We start from the raw sequence: 11,086 nt of genomic DNA, 5'->3' as shown, positions 1-11,086 counted from the left end.
TGGCAAAGCTTTTGACTTTCTCCAAGGCACACTGAAATCAGTTGAAATCTTTCAGTAGACACTGAGGATCTTTATTTTGATACAAATAAAAGTAAACAAATATGCTGACTGACAGAAAGGGAGGAAGGAGGGAGTAGAATAAAAAGCAATAAGGGAATATGAACTTTGTCAGTAACTTACAGGAAGCCAAACCAACATCATCTTCATTAATAATCATAAAAGATTTACAGGGTATTTCTTTCCCTCAGCTTGTCTGACAATACCATAAAATAATGAGCTGAGGATTTTTTGACAAAATTAACATAAAATGCTTTCTTCTTTCCTGTTTCTTAATGCTTTTTTTTTTATTTTTTATTGCACTCATGGTAATCATTAGGAACATAATGATGCTAAGAGAGCATGCCATGCCTCCAGCAGGCACTTCAGCAGATTTATGATGGCAGCAAGTTTCCAGTTTCCCTGGTCACCTTCTATAGATTTACACACTGATTTAATAAGAATGAACAATGAGCTATTTGTCAACTGGGAAAGCAGTTTTATAAGGGGATAACCTCTGAATTTTTGGGTTTTGCTTTAAAGAAGTGTACGTGGGAAAAGTTGCTTGCGTATATTTAAAGTGAAAGGCAGGCAGACCGAAAGGAAGCAGCAAAGATTAAAACAACTGGGAAGTTTGAAGAAGTTGGCAATGACTCACTTTAGGAAGTTGTGAACACTTGGTAAGGGGTGGGATGAAAGTAGGATAGCTGTATTAATACAGCTTTGGCTTACATTACTGATGTTCATCCGAGTACAACAAATATAGAAGATGCTTCTGTTAGGAATTGATTCCTGATTACTTTTATGTCTAGTTGGCATGAAGGGAAATGCCAGCACTCTAGTCCAGAGCACTGGCCTTGTATTTTTGGAAGAACAGAGCTCAAGGCTGGCTGCTCAGTTTTCGGTGAGCTAGAGGGCTTTAAGCATGTTAAGGTGCATTTGGGAGTTTAATGGCAGGTTAAGCTAGCCACAGCTATTTGAAAATGAGGCATTAATCTTCCACAGTAATCAATTTAATGAAAAAGCCTGAAAATCAGTAACTCTTGAACTTATCAGAATTTACGTAGACATGTATGTGCTAGTATACGTACTAGTGCAATTCAAAGAACCTGAAAGTGTTACTACTTCTTCTTGACTTAGATGAAATTAATGAGATAAATGTGGAAGATGGATGAACTGAGGGGAATTCTAAAATGAAAGGCAGGCTATCTTTTAAATGAGCAAAAGAATAGGTCAGCTAATATTACTGTGCCTGGACATTCGTCAGCTTCATTTTAGTCCCCTGCAGATGGAGTTAGTCTCTTCCCATGACATTATCTGAAATTCTGCACAGCTGTACATCCTATTCCTATGCTCTAGCAAGGCTTAGCTGTTAACTTCCCCTCCCAAAGGGATTTGAGCTGTAAAAGAGCCTGAAAATTGGGGAGGTCTAGAAATTGAGAAATTTTGCATTTCTTCAGCTCTCCCTTAGGCACTCTATCTATTGCATGTTCAGAATAAGAAATACATAAAATACAGAAACTCATTCCATGTTTTTCATTATGTGCTACTAGACAAACAGTTACCCTATATGAGAAGTAGGTCCAGTATGGCCACAGCTAAATGTAATTTTGGTGGACACCCAGTCCTCACAGGAGAAGGTCTTGTACTCCTGTCAATGCATCAAACAAGAAATCCAGCCCAGACTCTGTAGATTACAGTCAGAATTTCCCAAGATTGAAACTATAATCTCTAGATAGACTGGGTTTTTTTCTTTATTGCTTAAATCTTACATGTTTTCAAACAAAAATAGTATGTGAATGGGCAAGACCCATATCTGCATCACTTGGCACATACTAAAAAAGTCAAGCAGAAACAGGGTGGGGTTGTTTTTTGTGAGAAGTGATTCATTTGATGCCTTTTTGTGGTTTTTTTCAGTGTGTACAGTGTTTAATATATTACAACCAAATGCTGAAGTACCTTGCTTGCTTTTTTCCTTTCTCTTCAGCAGAGTTCTCACTGATTTCAACAACAGTGGTTTCTCAGAACTTGGCCTTACATCTAGATGTATACATTATTAGAACAGATTGCCTATAGTCTACCTGGCTCTGAATGTACTCCCTCTGTTATTCTGTTTTAGCCTCATCACAACTAAGAGGGTTTGGGGGTTTTGTATCCAGATCTGACCACAATGTGTAATGGTTTACGCCCTCAACCTTTCGGAAAATTTTAATTGGGAGATTTTTCTTCTTATCTTTAACTTACAACAATATTGTTTATGAGCAGAATCAACAAAGCCATCCTAACTCAACTCTAGGGTGTATCTGAGCTGAACTGAGCTGGCTATGTTTAACCTCCAACCCTGCAAATGTAGCACTGGGCTGATATTGCTATAAACAAGACTGTTATTGAAAAACATGGGTTTGGTTGAACTTAACAGATCATTTTGTCCTATTTAATGTGAAGGCCGTTTTGGATATAAATGGCTATCTTACTGGGAAATTATATCTTATGATGGTCTCAAGGCTTTTTATTTCTCAGACACATAAAGGGATGCTATTGCAAAAAGCAGCTTGCCTATTAATGTACTAATTTGCAGGTGTGAAACCAAGTTCTCTTTTAAAGTACAAAGGTTATGCTGTCCTCTGCACTGTCCAGTGCTCAGACCTTGAATTCAAAGATGGGGTTTGAAGCTAGGAGAGACAACAGCCTCCTCTACACCCCTCTGCTGCAAATAAGAACCCTCCACTCCCAGTAACTTCCTTTTTGTCTTTAAATAGGAAAAGAAAGGATAGATATTTTTTTTTTCCATTAGCTAGATATCTACAAAGAGGAGACATCTGTGCTGGGCCCTATGCTGGCATATGTGAGGCATCCACCAGAGCACAGAAGCATGGGCTTTTTCTCAGGTGCCTGACTAGTTGCATTGACTCAATGGTATTACTTCACAAATGAGCTTAACTAGTTTTATGGGACCTGACCTTGGGGAGCTGTGCTTGAGTTGCATCTTGACAGATTAAGTTGTACATACTGATATCATCATGTTTGCCTTGTGTTTGTTCTTAAATCTGTCTAAAGCGAGTGGAAAGTTATGCTGCTGTACAGACAGGTTATTAAGACAAGTGAACCAAAGCAGCAAGTCAGCTATTCCAACTCTGTCAGCATTGAACTGATTGAGAACAAGGGCTTATTCCTTTCCTGACTTAAGGATATTCCCCTCTTTAAATACAGGATGAGAAGGGCATATTCAGCTAAGGAATCTGTCAGACTAAAGATCCTCTGTCCTTCATCCCCTATCCTTTTCTGGCAAGCTGAGGTGACCTGTGTGCCTGCAGTGCCTGAAATAAAATTCAGATATCATGATGATAGTTTTGTAAAGGCTGAGGAAGAGAGTTTTGTTTTCCTTATTCGTTTCTGTGAATGTCTGTTATATGACCCAATAGCAGATGCAATAATTTGCATTGCTTTTTTTGAAGAAGTTTCAGTTTCACTGGGCAGAAGTGAGCCTGCATAAGAAATGGAGCTATTGGTATGCAAAGCACGCTGCTGCGTTAGTGCCTTATTATAGCATCACAGTTGCTTAAAAATGTAAGTGTGATGCTGAATAGAATTTGTATCTCATTTATATGCAGGAAAAGATGAATTTTTCCTTGTCTTGATGAGAACTTAAGAAAAAACATACTGGGAAGGAATAACCTGTTGCAATATGTAAAGAGTTCAAAATTACAAGCTCACAGTTAAATGCTCACTGTCTAAGGAGGTGTTTGTGTCTGGACACTGTTGTCTCATTTCTTCCTCGAAGAGAATGTTTACTTGTTTCCCCTCTAATGTTGGGGTAGAATATAGCTAGATGCTGCATGGATTTACAAACTGCATCTGATCTGACAAAAGTCATATACCACCTCAGGACTGTGTTGTGATTCTTGCTGTAGGGTTGCACCTGTAAGTTTTTTATGGAATTTCATATACTGCCCTGTGCAAAACATGACATCTTAAAATAGTATTGTGTACATCACCCTTTAGCTTATGCCATGTCCCTTTCTCACGACAAGCAATTTATATAGAGGTTGAGGTGACTTGCATTGGATCCCAGTGACATGTTGTGGTATTATCACATGTCACTTAGTTTAGATTCAGGCAATCATCTCCAAAGATGGATAAAATAAGAAAGATAAAGTGGCAGTTAAGCTCTGACTCACATCTGATGGGGTTTTTTTTGGAGGCTCATTGTAATGTGGGAATGCTTTTAGCTTTTGACTAAAGCAAAAGATAACCAAGACAATTTTTCTTTCCTTCTGGATACAAAAAAAATATAAATACCAAAATAGTGAGATCTGGATTAGTCTTAGAACTCCTACAATCTGTCACCAAATTCAAAAAAACAATCCCAGAACACCTTCTACACCTTCTCTTAGAAGTGAAGAAATCTATCTGCTTTGGTAGATAAAGCGTAAATAACAGCATGTAGAGAAGTGCTGAGATATATAAATAGCTGGAACATGAATGCTGCAGAACCTTGTTTTCGAGCGAGAAGGTGAGTTGGTGCTGTAACAATTTTTGCTGTTACAGCATCTTCTAAAATTTTCAGTGAATTTTACAAATACTACTTAAAGAAATTGCGATCCTTTGGGAAAGCACATGAATTTTGTTACATGTTTGTAAAACAGTCTCTCTGGTCCCTGGGGATGACCAGCAGATAGATAAATGCTACAGCCTCTCCCGGGATGTGACATAGTAACATTACTATCAGCAGCTTTGATAACACCTTTCTCATCTGAACTTCTATCAGGAGTTAACAGACTACTACTTCACACTTTCTCAGACACAAGTGTCTCATTGACCCTCATTTTTTTGCCATCCCAATCCCATCTCCAAGTGCCCCCATTATTATATACTATAAGCCTCCAAGAAAAACAGATTTCTGGGATGAGAGTCAGTAAAGCTTCTGAAAGTTTGACATGTGTGTTTCTTGAGCCCATATGGAGTTACAGGGGCTCTCCTGACCACTTACAGACCTTTGATAATGAGCTGTTTTGCAGGTGGAGTCTTCAAGTAGCATTTCTAGAAAGGGAACATTTATCCAGCTATCTAAAGGGAGAATATTTTAGCAGCTGTGGAAACTTGCAGCACTTTGCGAAGTAGAGGTAACATTAGGAAGCACAGTGTCAATATGCTTGGTACTAAATCTGATCTGCAGGTACTGATCCTGCAGTGTGTCATCTGAGAATTAAAAAAAAAAACCAACCAAAAAAAAAAACCCCAAAAAACCCCACAACGAACAAAAAAAACCAACTAGCCACCTGACTTCTACCTAAAGTGATTGGTTTCGTCATTTAGTGCTAGAAACTTTTTGGTTACTTCTGAATTTTTACACACACACATTTTAAGCTTTCATCCCCATCTGACTTCAGACTCCTGCTGGTGATTGTTCTGTTGGTTTACCAGGGCTGTACACTAAGAAAAACAATTCAGTAAGATTTATAGAAAAGGAAAAGCTTAATGATTTTTCATATCCCATAGATCTTTTTATTTTAGAGTGACTTTTTCTTAATAACAACTTCAAAATTAAAATCCTTCACAGGACTGTGAAAGCAGTAGACTTTATTTCAGTAGATACATGAGATATCGTCATCCACTTTTTAAAACTGGAAATGAGTAGTCCTCTTCAGTCTGTAGGTCTTGCACCAATAATTATTTCATGTAAGAAAGAACAAATGTTTGAGAAAACCCTTAATATTTTTCATCTCATTAATTTCTTGTGTATAAAGACTTCCCATCAATGAAATTACTTCCTATCAATGTTGCCACACACCTGTTTCATTCATACTTGTAAATACTGGTTCTAATAAATAAGTGGAACAAGTAGGAGATGGCAGGAGTGTTAACAGCCAACAAAAGCCAAGAAAAGCAAATCCCATTCACAAACAGTTCAGACTTCCAGTTTGAGACACTTGCTGTGCAGTTACAAATACCTGTTTGTGCATGTTTCTTGGTACACTGCAAACACAGCTTCTTTACAAATCAAAACCCTTAATGTCATGAGGAAAATAAAAAAATCCATTTGAACATGCACACAACAATAGAACATGTGTGTCTTACTATGTATGGATCATAGCTGATCCTAACCAAAATCAAGCCAAAATTTAACCTGGAAGCAAGAAATAAACATTTACCTCATGTGAATACATTAGGAATTTCTCTGATAAAATTGGAGTGAATTTTGCCTGCTGCATGGTGGGGGTTTCAGTTCAAATATTTTTCAGGTTTGTTTTTTTCTGAAATTTCAGAATTTCAATTCAAAATATTTTTTCTGAAATTTCAGGTCAAAATTTATGAATAAAAATTTGAATAAGATTTTAATAAAAACAAATAATTGCCAATAAACTACTCTTTTCACCTCTGTGGTCTGGGAGCTCTTTTAAGGGAGTGCTGAGATTTCATATCCTCAGTGGGGGTCTTTTCTTTTTAATGTCTACTTAACCATGAACATACAGGGTTTTTTGTTCATAGACCATGGGTGAACAAACGGCTGCTATCTAATTTGACAGCTTCTGATATCTGTGCACTGGTTTCTGATTTAACATTTTGACATATCAGTTGCAGGGTGAGGAATGTAGTAACAGGACAGAGTGGTATCTTTGTTGTTCTAGTACTGGAGAGTAGTTTATTTCACAATATGTGTATTGTCTTGAATTTCTACACATCTTTAAAAAGAAAGAAGGAATGTTTTCTCTCAACTCTTTTGAGAAGCAAATTTGCTTTTGCCACACTGATGAATTGATACCCTACTCAAAGTAAATGAGCCAGTGAAATACTGTAAATCACCTGCCTCTCCTCTTTGCACTAACAGTGTTCTCCTAGGGTTGTTATCATTCATTATCAGTTTTGTTTTGCAGTTGTATCACTGCGTTATTTCCTGTAAGTCATCTTAATCATATCAGTTCCTAAATTAGACTCACGCTTCCCAAAAGCAAATCTCAAAAGAAGGAGAAAAGGCGCATTTGGTTTTTTGCCATGAACAACTATTACATTTTTGACATTCAGAGTTCTTCATAATCGAGGTAGTCCTAAATAAAGTTCTGGCCTACCAAGAGTTTGATCTCAGATTGCCTAAAAGTGATCCGTTGGCACATGTATTGCCCGCCTACTATCAGGTAACTGAACATGGTAGCCTAAGACTTCTTTCGCATGGGGGTTTGATTCATAGCTTGAGTTTCTGCTTCTTCTACAAAATTTTACAAATATTACTTTTGGTCTAATTTTATAAAGAACTTCACGGAATCATGGAATCATTTAGGTTGGAAAAGACCTGTAAGATCATCAAGTCCAACTGTAAACCACCACTCGATCATGTTCCTAAACACTGCATCTATGTGGGTTTTTTTAGTACACCCAGGGATGGTGATCTTACCACCTCCCTGGGCAGCTTGTTCCAGTGCTTCATCACTCTTTCCATGAAGAATTTTTTCCTAATATCCAGTCTAAACATCCCCTGGCATAACTTGAGGCCATTTTCTTTTGTCCTTTCTCTTGTTATCTGAGAAAAGAGACCAATCCGCACCTGCCTACAGCCCCGTCTAGCACAGGGGCACGGTGCCCCGGCCCTGCCGGCCACGCCGCTCCGGCCACCAGCCAGGGCGCTGCCGGCCGCCTCGGCCACCCGGGCAGGCCGGGGGCTGGTGCCCAGCCGGCCCCAGCCGCCCCCCCGGGCCCTTTCCCCCCGGCCCTGCCCAGCCGCTGTGCCCCGGCCTGCGGCGCTGCCTGGGGCTGGGGTGACCCGCGGGCAGGGCCCGGCGCTGAGCCCTGGGGACCCTCACACGGTGGCCTCGGGCCCTGGGCCCGGCCTGCCCCCTGCCCCTGCACAGCCCCCTGCCCCGGGCAGCCCCGCGCTCCCCCGCACGGTGCCACCCCAGGCTGGCTGCAGGGCCGCCATCCCCTCGCCCACACCACTGCTCTTTGGGCCTGGCTGTCCAACCGGCTTTTAACTCGGCGTAGAGCGCACCCATCCCAGCCATGAGCAGCTGGTTTCCCCGGCACAATGCTGTGGGAGATGGTGCCAAAGGTTTTACGAAGGTCCGGGCAAACAGTACCCCACAGCCTTTCTCTCATCCACCTGGCAGGTCTCCTTGTCATAGGAGGAGATCAGGTTTGTCAAGCAGGACCCGTCTTTTTTAAAAAAGCTCATACTGGCTGGGTCTGATCACCTGGTTGTCCTGCACGCACCACTCGATGGCAGTCAGCATGACCTGCTCCATACCCTTCCCTGGCACTGTGGTCAGGCTGAGAGGCCTGTAGTTCCCCAGAGCCTCCTCCTTGCAGATGGGCAGCACTTTGGCTGACCCCCAGTCAGCTGGGACCTCCCGGTTTGCCTGGGCTGCTCATAAATGACGGAGAGTGGCTCAGTGAGCACCTCTGCCAGCTGCCTCGGTACCCTGCGGTGGCTCCCATCCGGCACTGTAGAAGGGTGCATGGAGCGGTAAGTACACTGTCAGGATGGCCGAGCGGTCTAAGGCGCTGCGTTCAGGTCGCAGTCTCCCCTGGAGGCGTGGGTTCGAATCCCACTCCTGACAATTAGTAAGAAAAAAACAATTAATTGTTTATGTGTTTTAAGTTCTCAGTTTCTGTAATTAAATAACTGAGTTTTCTCAGCATGGACTTGGAGGAATTCCACACATTTTGGTGGTCAGATTTCCAGTGACAGTGATACATCACCATCTAGGACCATTAATCAAAGAGCGGTTCCAGGCAGTCATATTACTTCAGAGCTGTCGTTTGCTAAACAATTTTAATTTATTTGTTATTGGGACTTTTTTTCCTTTAAATTAGAAATGGATCTGCTGTTAAAATGACAAATTTTAGTACAATTTTTAAATGTGTTCTATTACTTATACTGAATGGAAAATATTTCATTTTTGTCCTGTGACAGATATGTACACTTCTTCATTTTTATTACTTCTATTATTTGCTTTTAGTTGTAGATCAGTTATTGCTAGAATTGTTTTGTTCCTGAAATATGTAAAAACTATGTCTGATACTCACTGATTCTGCTAGCTGTAGACTACTTTCCATCTCTTTTTGCTTTCCATATTGCTTTTCTAAAATTTCTAGCTCTGATTTATAATGATTACCATCAGCTCTCATTCATATGTGATTTGATTCCAGTAGGAAAACACTGATTGAAAGTGGTTTTACTCTCTTCCTTTTAAATTCTATTTTCTTGTGCTTAAAGGTCAATCAATTCCCTATGTTTTTGACTACTATACTTTACTGCTTGTGTATACACTGTCTTAATACTCTCATTACTTGAAGTACATTTATGATAGTAGATGTCAACACCCTTGCTAGACCCCAGAGAGAATCTTTATAATATTCACAATTTCACAGGCTCGTTTTCTCTCCAGGCTGGAGAATGCTTTTTACTGATGAACCTTTGTTACATGTAATATCCAGTACAGTGCTGGAATGAAGACTCATCATCTGGCCTTTGTGATTCTTCTGTTGCTGTTTTTCTGAGCTGCTCCTTCATTATAAGGAAGAGGGTTAAGTCATTCAGAAGTTAAGATGACCACCTGATATGTAAGTTTCTTTTCATGTGAGTTCTCAGTAATTACAAATTATTAGTCCTGAAGAAGGATCTCTCAGCATCTAGATCCCAGATATTGTGACGGGTGACATCTTTCCTTCTAATGAACAGATTGCTTACAATGTCTTGCATCTACTCAAAAAGTCCAGTGCAAATTCTTCATCTTTTAAGTTGGTTTTGTCTTTCTTTTTGCTTCTTTACTTAATTCTTAAAGTAACTTATACAACAGTCCATATTTTTTCCTCTGTTCCAGTGTTTATTTTGGTATTTTATTCCATTAGCCTGCAAAGCCCTTGAAGACCTTTCTGATTATTTTATGCGAACTCTATAGACTTTGGATAAGGTTTCCTGAGACAAAATCGTAAAGAAGCTTATTTGGTAGAATTCTAGAAACTGTAATAAATACACTTGTCTCACTTACTGGGTAATGTAGGGCATATATAAACACAAGGGATTCTCTAAATGATGAAACTTAAAAATTAGCTTTTCCATGGTTGGAGCAGAAAAATGTAAGTAAAACTGCATATATGCACTGAGATTCAACTAATGGAAAAAAAAAAAATCCAGTCACTTCCCTTTGTCAGTCTGTTCCATTGTGTTCTCTAGGATCTGAGTAAGACTCCAGACAGTATCACTTACCATGCCTTTGATTTCAGTTCTGAGAGATCTGTAATCTTGAGTGCCCTCTGAAATGTATTTTCTTCTGAGGATTGTTGGTACATTTCCCTTCAGACTGGAACATCAGCATTTGCAAGTTTTATGAAGTCTGAACTAAAATGAAATCAAATTTCTTCAGGGACAATGTTAAGACACAAAAGAATATGGCCTGGTAACCCAGAGTTTTGAAATCAAAAAACATGAGAAAAATTCTCAGAAAATAAGATATTTTCATTAAAATTATGTGTCAGGTTCTCTAAAGGATTAGAGTTTCCATATTTGAAAGTGAAACAATATTCCATTGTAACTACAGGACAGAGTTAAAGTAAGAGCATACACAATAGCTGTCCTAAAACATTTCTTAAGGAATACATTGAAATGCGGTAATCTTCAGATTGCTAGCAGCCCAACGGTACACATTTGTTGCAGTTCCAGGTGAGATAGATGTATAACTGGAACTGAACATTACATATCACAGCACAGACTGGTCGGGGTCGAAGGGACCTCTGGAGCCCATCTGGTCCCTCCCCTGCCAAAGCAGCGTCACCCAGAGCAGGTCGCACAGAGTCACGTCCAGGCGGGATGTGAATGCCTGCAGGGAAGGAGACCCCACAGCCTCTCCGGGCAGCTGTGCCAGGGCTCTGCCACCCTCCAGGGAAAGAAGTTCTGCCTCACGTTCAGATGGAACTTCTTGTGCTGCAGTTTGGGCCCGTGGCCCCTTGTCCTGTCGCTGGGCACCACCGCGAAGAGCCTGGCCCCGTCCTGCTGACACTCGCCCTTGAGGTGTCTGTAGACATCGATAAGGTCCCCCCTCAGCCTCCTCTTCTCCAG

General features: G+C 40.3%; 1 non-coding gene across 1 annotated transcript; it reads left to right on the top strand.

The window, feature by feature from the left end:
• The first annotated feature begins 8,502 nt into the window (after positions 1-8,502).
• TRNAL-CAG (transfer RNA leucine (anticodon CAG)) lies at positions 8,503-8,585 on the top strand. The gene has a single exon. It is a non-coding gene; the product is annotated as a tRNA-Leu (tRNA).
• The last annotated feature ends 2,501 nt before the right edge of the window (positions 8,586-11,086 follow it).

This window comes from Falco biarmicus, chromosome 8 (genome assembly GCF_023638135.1).
Source record: "Falco biarmicus isolate bFalBia1 chromosome 8, bFalBia1.pri, whole genome shotgun sequence".
Taxonomy (NCBI): Eukaryota; Metazoa; Chordata; class Aves; order Falconiformes; family Falconidae; genus Falco; species Falco biarmicus.
This window is presented reverse-complemented; position numbering and strand designations above follow the sequence as displayed.